The 12,114-nt window shown below is 44.2% G+C and overlaps 1 protein-coding gene across 1 annotated transcript in view; it reads left to right on the top strand.

Annotated features, from left to right (window-relative positions):
• The window catches only part of para (sodium voltage-gated channel paralytic), a 229,289-nt gene that overhangs the window by 126,323 nt on the left and 90,852 nt on the right, over positions 1 to 12,114 (top strand). The gene's annotated exons all lie outside the window — the stretch shown is intronic.

The raw sequence follows: 12,114 nt of genomic DNA, 5'->3' as shown, positions 1-12,114 counted from the left end.
ACGACGACGGGTATGACATCGTTCTGTTTGTAAATATTTTTATACAGTGTTAACTCAAAGTAAATCTCAGGTGAATAAACTTAGTTATTGAAATGCTACTTCTCGTCGTCGTACCTGTGAATTTGGACTTGCCCCTGCCAGAGCTCATCCCCGTTCAACTTCGTCTCCCTGGTGAGCTGATGCGTCAGAGATCTCACGGCTGCGTCACTTCGCTACAGTATGTTTTAAAAAATGTCGCAGTTTCTCCCGAAAAGAAGCATCGATTGTGATAGCAAATAAGTGGACAGCTAGCTGTACGAAATACGTAGAGTAGTTTTATCGGCCGCATAAACTTGTAAACATAGGCATGCTAAATAAACTAATGTGTCACAGGTGCACAAGCAAACATTAACACATCTCACTCCATGACCGCGAAAACTCGCTGTCAAAACGCTGGAGTGAGGAAGCGCAGGAGCAGCAGCGAGTGAATTGATGTTCTGGCTGCGTCTCGCATCAACGCGAACTTAGCCGCGAAAACACAGCGCGCGTTGTACTCTGTCCCCATGGCAGATAGCTTTCAAGATACAGCGAAGTAGAGCGCGCCCTGCCCCTCCCTAACCTCCTCCCGTATCCTTGCGCGCGACGGAAGACGGCCGCGTGCTTCCTGCCCGCTTTCCTCGCTTGTGTGCGCGAGATTTAGCCACGATCGCCGGCTCACTCTGGCGCGCTTCCATCACACATACAACACATGGCGCGCGGCCACAATGTTATCGATCTCGGACTTTATAAGGAACCCCACGATGACGCTGAAGGCGACGGCAGAAATGCACCTGCAGTGTTCATGATTGTAATCGCAATAAAAGTTATGCATAGTCAACTTACGTGTTGTAATGTATGTCAAGAGCGAGAGAGAGAGAAATTGACAAATGCAAAGCAGGGAGTTTAACCAGGACTGAGATCGGTTGGCTACGCTACACTGGGGAAGAGGAAAGGGAAAGGAAAGATTAAGAGAATAATAGAAAGTCCGCTCTAGATATCGCCGAATTACAACAGTTTTCTGTGGCGAAGCGGCTAATTAAATTATATGTAACTAAATTTGATCCATACAATTGTTTTTGCGTTCACCTACCTAATAATTCACCTACCTCATTCTCGGGTGGCTGCAGGTGTGTTCCCGTTATTGGCCAATACCCCGCAATATGTATCTCCAACGGTGACACAAGAGGTATAGAAGGCTGGAATGTACTTGTATATTATATGTACTGCACTTCTATCTGCGTGCATGTGCCTGTCCTTGCCATTATTCTCTCGCGACACATCGAACATTGTCTTCGTCTTCACGACATCGCTACGTGGACATTTTGCTTGTGCCTAGTGTAGCATATGCACAACCATAAACGTTGCATGACGTTAAAATCGTGACGTGCGCGGCGCATAAATAGAAAACGTTATTTAGTTTAGGCATTGCCTTGGTTGAAAAGTAACAAGTTATGCGCACCGGACTCAATTTTATAGCATTTATTTAATCGCTTCCCGAATTCCTCGCTGCAAATAGATTCCAACCAGTGCGTTGGATCTGCATGGATGTTATCTCAAAAAACGTGGTCTATGTTTAAAAGAAAAGTATAACAATAGCATAAATTTCAGTGCAAGTAAACTTATTTCACGGCACGAGAAATTAGACGTCTTAAGTGCCTCTTTTGAGTAACTTCAGCTTCACACTCGTGCTCTTTCAGACTGTCAGATCGCGGCACTATAATAGAAGGTCCAACAAAATGCATGGGCGATCTAAGTGGATTGCAAGAGTCGTTTTGGCGCAATGATTGCGTGGAATAAATTTCAGCGCTTGGAATCCGTTCCTGCCGTGCTTTCCTTTTTTTTTGTGGTGGTTGTTGTTGTTTTTTTTTTCAATAATCCTGACCCCAATAATACGTGTGCACGTTGACTCTTTGATGCGTGAATAAATGTAGAGAAAAACACCATAACGTCTTTATTGCTGAAGGTTGCGTAAGTAAGTGGCAACGCGCAACAATTCGATCAAGCTCCTATGCTTCTTTTATTATTCTATTTTATTCTCTATTACTCTCTTCTTATTTTATTTTATTTTGTTATTATTATCTGGCTCTTTATATGACATCGGTTAATCTTCGTTCTATGCCCATGGCCTTTTTCTCTCAAGTGATGGATAAATTTCACGATTTCGCACGTCAGTTGATCGTGACTGCCCTGTCGGAGAAACTACTGTATACACAGCAAGGCCGGCCTGGAATCGCAGAAGACTGACCATTTTCCAGGACTCCCTCTATTGATCACAAGAAGCGCACGGCGGAGAGCCGCGAGCTCTGCAGCTGTAGACGTAGTGATACGGGAAGTCTTGAACCTTTGGGTTATTGCCCTTGTTGGTATACCTAGAGCGCCACCGGAACTGGTTGATGTAGTTCTCTTTTCAATGGATACCAGGCCGCTGCGGTACCATTGGAAATTATGACGCAGATAAAGCAGCTCGGACGTCAAACCAAGAGGACCGCTGCGTCGCCATTCATCTCTCAAGGGCAGACGCTGCGAGATAGCTTCGCATTCTAGCACGCACACTCTCGTTAGCTGAGTAGAATACCGCACATACAAGGTGCACCAGACTGCACAAACTGAGCATTTCGCTACAAGTTGGAAATCCGGCCGGACGGCACCGACGCGAAGCATCTTTTCTGTGTCGGTCATGAGTGTGACGAACGCTTATTTAACAGTAATTGGAATGGCTGACAATCCTGCATATGACGCCTGCAACTGCTAGGAGGAAGATTGACCACCAATTTTTCCACTGTCCTCAGTTTGAAGTACAAAAACAAGTCGCATTCAAGAAATTAAATTATCGTCTTCTGAGTGAACAGAGAATACTAAAACACCGTCCCCACCGATCATCGGCTCAGAAGGCAGTGAAGGCACTTTTGTGCTTTCTCAGGACGTCTGGCTTGTGCGAGCGCCTTTGACTCAATAGTGCTGTCTGTGCACGTCTCGCTACCTCTCTGTCTCTCTTTCTCTCATTTCTTTCTATTCCTCTCTTTTCTTTCTATTCCTCTCCTCCCTTCCTCCAGCGTAGGGTAGCCACGGACTCTTCTTGACTAGTTGACATCCCTGCCTTCCTTTTATCTCTCTCTCCCTCTCTCTTCCATGATACCACTTCAACACTAGAAATCGTAAAGCAGCGCGTGCATGCAACATATTTATTTATTTATTTATTTATTTATTTATTTATTTACAAGTAAATATGGATGCCCCTTTCATGTAGATAGTGCAACAGCCGCTTGTGAAATGCATAGTTTATGAGCCATCGTTCATAGTCTTCAGTTTGGTCACTTCTTAATAATTTTGCACCCCTAAGTACACTTTCGCATTTATAGACCACATAGGAGACATGTGAACGTGACGTACAGTATATCACACACACACCAATATCAATTTCACACATTATAAGGTATACATAGGCACACACAAAAGTAAAAAAGTGCGAAATTGGTACGGTAAACAATAAGAAACAAATGAAAAGTGTTTGGTCAATACAGAATCAGAGTATAACCGCCACAAATAGAGTCAGCGTGTCACCTGCAGAGCGAGATGTGAACTAACAGTTAGAGAGTACATGTTTCATCCGCGTGACTACTTCATTTCGTAATTAGGCTGGAAAAAAAGAAGTCAAAGGTTGCACGGGCAGCGCTTAATTCTTTCCCGTTCACGCTTCGGGCATCAGGGAACAAGACGGCTCGCTTCCATCAGGTTTCGTCTTTGTTACTGTTGAAGGGTTTTTCAGTGATGCAGCAGCACTCGGTTGATTAACGCGTCCCCGTTTTCCGAGTGTGAACTCCGATGGAGCAGTTGCGTTAATTTTTGAGAGAAGCAGTTCCGGATCGATAGCTACCACGGTGATCCTTAGAACGCCCGTACCTTTGGAAAAGGAAGAAAGAAGAAATGTCAGAAACACGAGAACGCGTCGTTTGCGAAGAAGCGCGTTGCTCCCTGAGGCGTAAAGCCGCTCTCTTGAAAAATGCAGGGTGAAAGCTCGAAGGCCAAGTCGAGCACGCGAGCGTGCAAACGGAGCGGACGTAACAGATTTGCACTTTGATCTGCCATTCAGTGAGAAAGGAGAGACAAAGAAAGAAAGGATGGTTCTAAAGAGCGCTTTCACTAAGATCACGTTCATTGTGATCATCCACAGTGTAAGAGCCCGACACAAGCGCCGATTGCGTCTTTAACACGTATTAAAAGCCACATCAGCGCTTAAACAAGTATGTTTCGGGTCTTGCGTTGCATACGCGATTGATTGATTGATTGATTGATTGATTGGTTGATTGATTGATTGATTGATTGATTGATTGATTGATTGATTGATTGATTGATTGATTGATTGATTGATTGATTGATTGATTGATTGATTGATTGATTGATTGATTGATTGATTGATTGATTGATTGATTGACCGCAGCCTGCCGGCCATACCTTTCCTTTCAAACCTCCTAGCGGGACCTAGCTCCACTCAGTTCTAGTGAAACAGCACGGAAACAGAAATAACGGAACGCATGGAAAAGAAATGGTAAAACATGCCCCCCCCCCCGCCCTCTCCCCGCTTCGGCGATGACTCGTTGGATAGACTGAGTGTAATGTCTCCGCGGTAACACGGATCACGTGGGTCGCCTGGTGAGGTTGGCTGATTGATCACGTGTTAGCTAGGTGCCGAAATGCGAAACATGCCACCGCTATGTTTCATTCATTTCCCTGTACCTACACTTCTGTTCATAACGCTTTCTTGAGTTCTCGCAAAACGTCGCATTAGCCAGCAATTCATCGTTGCATCAACGTCGCAGACTATCAGGCCATGTAAACACGTGTTTTTTCTTAAGCACAAAGAGTAATTAATCGCACAGGTTTGAAGTAAAGCACAGTTGTTCGCATTATGTGTCTCTGCAATGCATTTAATTGAAACGGTTCAAGAGAGCTTCTCTTAACGCAGATTCCAACAAATTCATTGGATCAGCCGTAATGTATTTAGCTCATCTTCACTCTACGGCGATGGCCATGTCATTTTTGCGTTGTTATATAGAGACCAAATGATAAGCGACTACGTCTACCAGGGTGTCTCTCAGTCTCTTGTTTGGACGAAGTGCTTAACAATTGGGCTGAACATTCCTACACATCTGCACGGTTGGATGCGCTGCGCAGAGTACAACTACGCAACAAAAAATGTATCATAAGTTTTGAGAAAACAATTTAAATGACATACACAGCGATAAGTAAAAAAAAATGAAAGGCTTTCTTCTCACTTAGAGCCATGCAGTTGCCAAATTTTGCGTCTGCACCACAAACTTCAACCTGCATGCAAAACCTGCTTTTTGGAATTTCCCACAACACCAACAAACCGACCTTTCGGGCACTTTAGTTACTTTCCCAACATAGTATGTTCTAAATGACAGTTCAGCCTACGGCAAGCACATTTCTGATGGCTTTCTGCTTCCCTTGGTTCTTACTGTGCTTTTCCATTGGCGACATTCAGTGTTCGCGGACCAACGTTTCCCCTGCACTAACATACCCTCAGCTGTGTCGTAGAAGTTTCTAGGTGCAAAGGGACGATGGCACCCGTTTTGTGCTAATGTCCTCTCTTCGTAACAAAAAAAAAGAAAGCAGTCTGCATCATGCTCGACAAGAGTCACAACCGTCCCCTTACAGAGAATGAAATTCTCGGACCCTCTTTCCAGCCAACGTCAGCTCGAATTGCTCTGTCTGAAGAACCAGTGTGTGTTCTTTAAGGATCGGGACGGAACGGTAACGTGTAGTCGTTGTCACTTACCTGCCTTTTATGTAGCACGTACTGAGCGAAGGAAAGCTGTATCAGGAGCTTTTCATGTTGCTCTACAATTTTCTCATTGACACTTTTCATCTAAATACAATATTTGAGAAGGCGATTAAATAATTGAGACTAATTATCTAATAAGCGCAATTCAAAAATAATCTTAGTATCTCCAAGCGACGGGAAACGACAATATCTTGATTACGTCCAGCTACGTGGCATTTTCATACGTTTAAATCTTGGTGCATGATAGTTGGGAAACCCTGTATGTTTGAGTTGAGAGTGTGTGCAATGCTGATTCGCTGTCGATGTTCAGTAGCTAAATGAATTTTGTATCCTTAGACAGTGGCCATCATTCACTCTGAATAGCGTTATTGACGTGTCACCCTCTTTATCGACGACCGGGTGCCGCGTTGTAGGAGTCTACCTACAACAAGTTCATAAGAATTCGCGCATATCTAGTGCGCATATTCATGCGCATATCTAGCGGTGCAGAACCTGTCGACGCTTCTCTGTAATCTATAAGGGCATAACTGGTAGCAGGCGCAGGCGCTGAGTTTAGCGCGAGATAGGATGATAGCTCTCAAAACCTTACAAAGGCTGTTGACGCTGAGTACGCAATATACGTTAAAGGAAGGTAGTAGTTACACGTTACAACGAGGAGGGGAGTGCAAATCATTTGCCATCACGTATCTGATTGCACCACATACAAAAATTGCGAGGCAGGCTTACGTAAAAGAGTAGCATATTATTAGACCGGCTCCTTATCGTAATACCGTATTTTCCTTACTATAGTCCGTGCACCGTGTATAGTCCGCAGGGGGACATTTGGGCTTGGGATAAAAATATTTTCTTACGTAGTCCGCTGCATATTCCGCAGGGACAAATTTCTAGTGAAAATGGGTTTTGCAGCTTGTCTGCAATAGTGTAGCCTAGGTGAAAAAAAAATTATTTCTTCGTCTTTCTGATACCACGAAAACTGTTCCGGTTTGCGCATATATGAGGTCACGTATAATTGCGTTCCACGTTTTGAAACGAGGTGCAAGTATGAGCTGGAAATATTGCCTGCGCACAGCTACACTAATTGCCGAACTGATTTCACTGGGTGATCTAACCCGGAAAAAAATTTGCAGGATCCGTCTGGTCTTCCCTTTTGTCAAGCGTGCCTCCTATCGTAAAAAATAACATCATGTGTAGTTCACACCCTGCGAAATTTCGCTTTTCATCTTGTAATGTCTGCGGACTATATTCAGGAAAATACGCTCGTAACGTCGTGGTATCTGTTGCGCCACGCAAAACACGATATCAACAGGACAGACAACAGGGCAACTCGCTACTGAAAGACTTCACTAATGTCTTTGTCTTTTTTTTGTCGCTTGTTTATTTTAGCCGTTCATTTTTTATAAGCTGAGTTTGGATAAGAAACGAGTAGTGGGAGTCACCCATGATGCCAATCTCTCCTAAACGCACATTAATTTTTTTTAGGTAACCACACATGTAAATAGCTCCAAACAACCCACACCGGAGTCATGCATGCGCAGAAACCAGACAAAGAATCAAGGAGGTGTGGACAGCAATACAACTCTTTTGCTTGGACTATTTTTCTTTCGACGTTATTCGTATTGAACTGTTTGTTTCTTCGGTTTTAATAAAGTATTTCATTTGCGAATGGCGAAATCGTCCGTATTCTTATTCTCTTCTGCTTCTTGCCCTAAGACGCCACTATGAATCTATAGCAACTAGCTCAAATTTAAGCTAATCTTCTTAATAGTAACAAAGGGAAAATTAGCATGTAGTATGGCGCAGCGGCGTGCAGTTCAGTAATATTGCAAACAGCTTGACGGAAACTGCACGGCCGAGAAAGAAAACAAAGACAGTCTGGCCTGCACAAGACACGTATAGCTAGAGCTATAGCTATAAGTACGTTAACAAGAAAATCTGCAACAACAATACAGAAAACAATCTGCAACCACACATTTAGGCTGCTCGTCACTCGATTCCACGCACTTCCACTCCGAACGGAAATTTCCGACTGCCTACTTCGGTGCGACACACTTCAGCTCGTCGGGAGCTCGTTTGCGAGGTGTGCAATGCTTTGATGGAAAACACAATGCCGAGGCTTATTCCAGCTTAAACCAGGCCGCTGCGTTCGATGCAACGAGAGGGTCGAAGCCTGTTCTTTATTTACGTTCTTCTTTTAAGCCCGGACGTGAGCTGCTGACGTGCTCCCAGCGAGAGCCTGTTTGCTTTCTATGTTTTCTTCCTTTCTTCTCGGCAGATGCTCATTCGTAAAGGATTTTAAAAGTGAAAGTTCCTAGCCGCGAGCGCCAACATGTTGAAGTATGGCCGATCACGCTTACACGCACATGTACCGGGTTTTCTTTTTACAGCGAAGCTGTTTATGGCTAGGTTCTGGTGAATCCAGTCTCCGTGGGCATAGACCAACTATTTTTCATACGTGGGCCGATCCTGAAGACAGTGCAATATCGCGCCGACCCGCGGCGGAAGTTCAGTTCGCCAGTACGGGGCCTACATTCACAACTTCGCTGGTCATCCTTCTTCACAGAGTGGAAGGGCACTGAATTTCTTTTTGTTTCTTTAGCTGGACCAAATTTTTGAAACTTGCGTGTCGCATTTAGCACAATTCTAACCCTTGATCAAAATTACTCTATGGGGCGGCCGTTACCTTTACAAGGAATGTAAATATTTTACTGACCGACAGCCCAACCTGTGACCACTGCGGCCATGAAGAATCAATTGGCCATATTCTGTGTGCCTGCCCGCAGTACAGTACACAGAGGGCATGCCTTCGCCACGAACTTGACAAACTGGACGACCAAGCGCTATCCGAAAACAGAATTCTACAACATCGAAAGGACCTACCGTCACAGAAGAAGGCCGTGCAAGCGCTATTGCGCTTTTTGCGATCTACCGGCCTGAGTGAACGACTTTAACTGGAACGCCTTTTTGTGTGTGTGCCTCCATGTGTGCGTGTTTTTTTTTCCTTTTTTTTAGCGTTTTCCTCTCTGTCATCTTTCTAACCCCTATCCCCCATCCCCAGTGTAGGGTAGCAAACCGGAGACTCATATCTGGTTAACCTCCCTGCCTTTCCTCTTCATTCTCTCTCTCTCTCTCTTACTGAATCATAAACATAAGTGCGTTAATTGTGTGTTGACGAATTACTTTACCGCACATATTTCAATCTACGAATTGGAGCTAGTGAGTTTGAAAGGCATATCAACTTCGAACGTATTCTGAGGATGTCATTGGCATCGAGATATGCGCCGTCAAAGTTGCGGTAAGAAAGCACTGGTGTTTCACTTACTTTTTAAAGAGAACGGCTGTTCTTTACATTGAAGCACAAAAGTAACTGGAACGCCAATGCATTTTGTCGGACACTTTGAAAATTATTATCTCGAAACTGGTGGTGTCCTGAGGATCCGTTCTAAGTTGGTAAGTTTTGCGAGCTCACCGGCAAGAATGCATAGATTATTTGTACCGTGAAATAAATAATTGAAAAGTTAATCAGCATAAGTAAGATAATATTTCAATTAAAGATTTTGATTTAATCTAAAGGTGATCGCAGCCACATCGAGTAATTTAGATCAACGGTTAGAATTGCGCTAACTGCCACAGGCTATTTTTTTGCTTTTGAATTTGGTCGAGCTAAAAAAAAATAAAACACCATGTATACCGGGAACGTAGGCAAAGACTGTATTTCTCTCTGCCAATTTCGCGGACTTATTTTTAAACTGCGGCCGAATACGCATAGCCTTTGGTTCATAAGAACCGCTTGAGAATGGCCGGCTAATTTAGCCAACATAGCCCTTTTAATGTCGTATCACATAGATTGTATAAAGTAACCGGAACATACTTGAAAAAATGTATCATTTAGTAAGTAAAACCCTTTGTGGAACGCATGTCCTTGTGGTTAGGCTCTTCCTTCGGCGGAGCTTCACGCAACTGCTATTATAGTGTATTTCTCAATCTCGTCTTACATAGCTGTGATAGTTAAGTAGAAGATCTTAAACTCGTTCCACTTAGGTTCCACTAAATAAGTGGAGCGTATATGCAAAATTGTTTCACCTAATGAAACTTATACGGAACAATATTTAGAGCGCGTGTTTGCTATAACGAATAGCAGGCGCATCTACTTACCCATCAATTTCGTGCGCGCGCTGTTTTATAGGTAACTATGGACTCTGGGGCCCGTACTTACAAAACGTTGTTACGCCAGAAGAGTTCGTAAGAGCAGATGGCAGGCGATCGTGATGTCGGGCGGTTAGCGAATACGGCTGGCAAAAAAAAGAAAGCTCTGTGAATTCGTTTTCTATATTTAGTATTACACACGGTGAACATTTAAGGAAAACAGTCGTTGTTGTAAAACGAGGAGCTCTTTCGGCGACAGCGTGGCTGGAACGGGGGCACCAGCGGATTGGTAGGCGAACGCCGATACCTTTGAAGTCCCGCGAAGCAGAAGTCGAGGCGAAGAGTATGATAAAACAAAACTTTTCCCACCACCACCACCATTACAATAAATAAATAGGTGATAGTAAAGATGACGATAACAAAGATAAGGATGCCGCAATGGAGAACTCGCTCAACAGCATCCGCCACTGAACTCAAAGTTCAGCTTGCCCGCAGTACCTTGACGCAGGCTAGTTAATAAAATTTCAAAGTTTATGTTCCCTGAAGAACAGTCAACACAGTGTATGGGCCAATATCATCATCAGCAGCAGCAGCAGCCTGGTTACGCCCACAGCAGGGCAAAGGCCTCTCCCATACTTGTCCAATTATCCCGGTCATGTACTAATTGTGGCCATGTTGTCTCTGCAAACTTCTTAATCTCATTCGCCCACCTAACTTTCTGCCGCTCCCTGCTACGCTTCCCTTCCCTTAGAATCCAGTCCGTAACCCTTAATGACCATCGGTTATCTTCCCTCCTCATTACATGTCCGGCCCATGCCCATTTCGTTTTCTTGATTTCAACTAAGATGTAATTAACTCGTGTTTGTTCCCTCCCACAATCTGCTCTTTTCTTATTTCTTAACGTTACACCCATCATTCTTCTTTCCATAGCTCGTTGTGTCGTCCTCAATTTAAGTAGAACCCTTTTCGTAGAAAGGGTTAGTAGAAAGGGAAAGTAGAAACCTCCAGGTTTCTGCCCCGTATGTGAGTACTGGTCCAATATAAGGTAACTCAAAACTTCTGGACGGCTGATCAGATCAAATACTCTTGTCAAGTCGAGAGCCTTAGGAAGAAGGAGAACGATCTATGAAAGGCAGGGAGGGTGACCACGACTGAGTCCGGTTTGCGATCCTGCACTGGGAGAAGAGGTAAAGGGGAGGGGGGAATATTACGAGCTTGTCATCCTCATAAGCAGTCGCATATAGCTGTGTGAAATATGAACGCCAGTTTATTGCTTGCTTGTTCGTTCGTTTGCGTGTTCCTTTTTATGTTTGATGCGCATGTCATGCACCTGCAGTATACATAGTGCTTCCGTTGTTGTCAGAATCACCAAATACCGACTGAAACACTATACAGCTTGTATGAACTGCGCTACGCTTTTGTACGTTATTAGCGCTTTTCGTATAGTAAAATGCTGTAGGTGAGCCCCGTTCACTTGAATAGATCACATTCAGACAGAAACAATAATTGAGATCATTCACAATGACCGTCATTAGCACAGCACATATTCTACTGAAAGAAGTGGAATATGTACTGTGCTGAAGCAAGGGGTGGCCTTCATTAAGTCCTTTGCATTCCGAATCGAGTGGGCCGACGACGCCTCGTGTGATGACTGTGGTAGCGAGGAGATTCTTCAACACCTTCTCTGTGACTGCCCTCGCTATAATTTACAGGGACGATCGCTCAACATCTCTATAGCGCGATTCGACCAAATACCTCTAACAGAGGAGCTTATTTTAGAATGCCGAAATCACAAACCATCACAGCGGAGGGCGACGCGGGCACTGTTGCACTTTTCAAGGGCAACAGAAGTGGACAAGCGGCTGTAGCCTGAACAGATATTTATAGTGCTGCAAGTGCTACTGTGCTGTCTGGTGACTGCATACGCTGACAGTATTTGACTGTGATTGTATATCTATGCTCCTTTCTTTCTTTATCTCTACTTCGCTATCACTTTACCTCCCCCTGCCCTCTCTCCCCAGCGTAGGGTAGCAAACCTGATCTACCCATCTGGTTAACCTCCCGGCCTTCCCCCTTCTTCTGTCTCCCTCTCTCTATCTCTATCTCTCCAATGAAACACAAATGCGCAGCGCAGATGGGATAGCGATAAG

The sequence above is a fragment of the Dermacentor albipictus genome, chromosome 1, assembly GCF_038994185.2.
Source record: "Dermacentor albipictus isolate Rhodes 1998 colony chromosome 1, USDA_Dalb.pri_finalv2, whole genome shotgun sequence".
In the NCBI taxonomy this organism is placed as follows: Eukaryota; Metazoa; Arthropoda; class Arachnida; order Ixodida; family Ixodidae; genus Dermacentor; species Dermacentor albipictus.
Note: the sequence above shows the minus strand (reverse complement) of the source record. Positions and strands in the feature narration are given on the sequence as shown.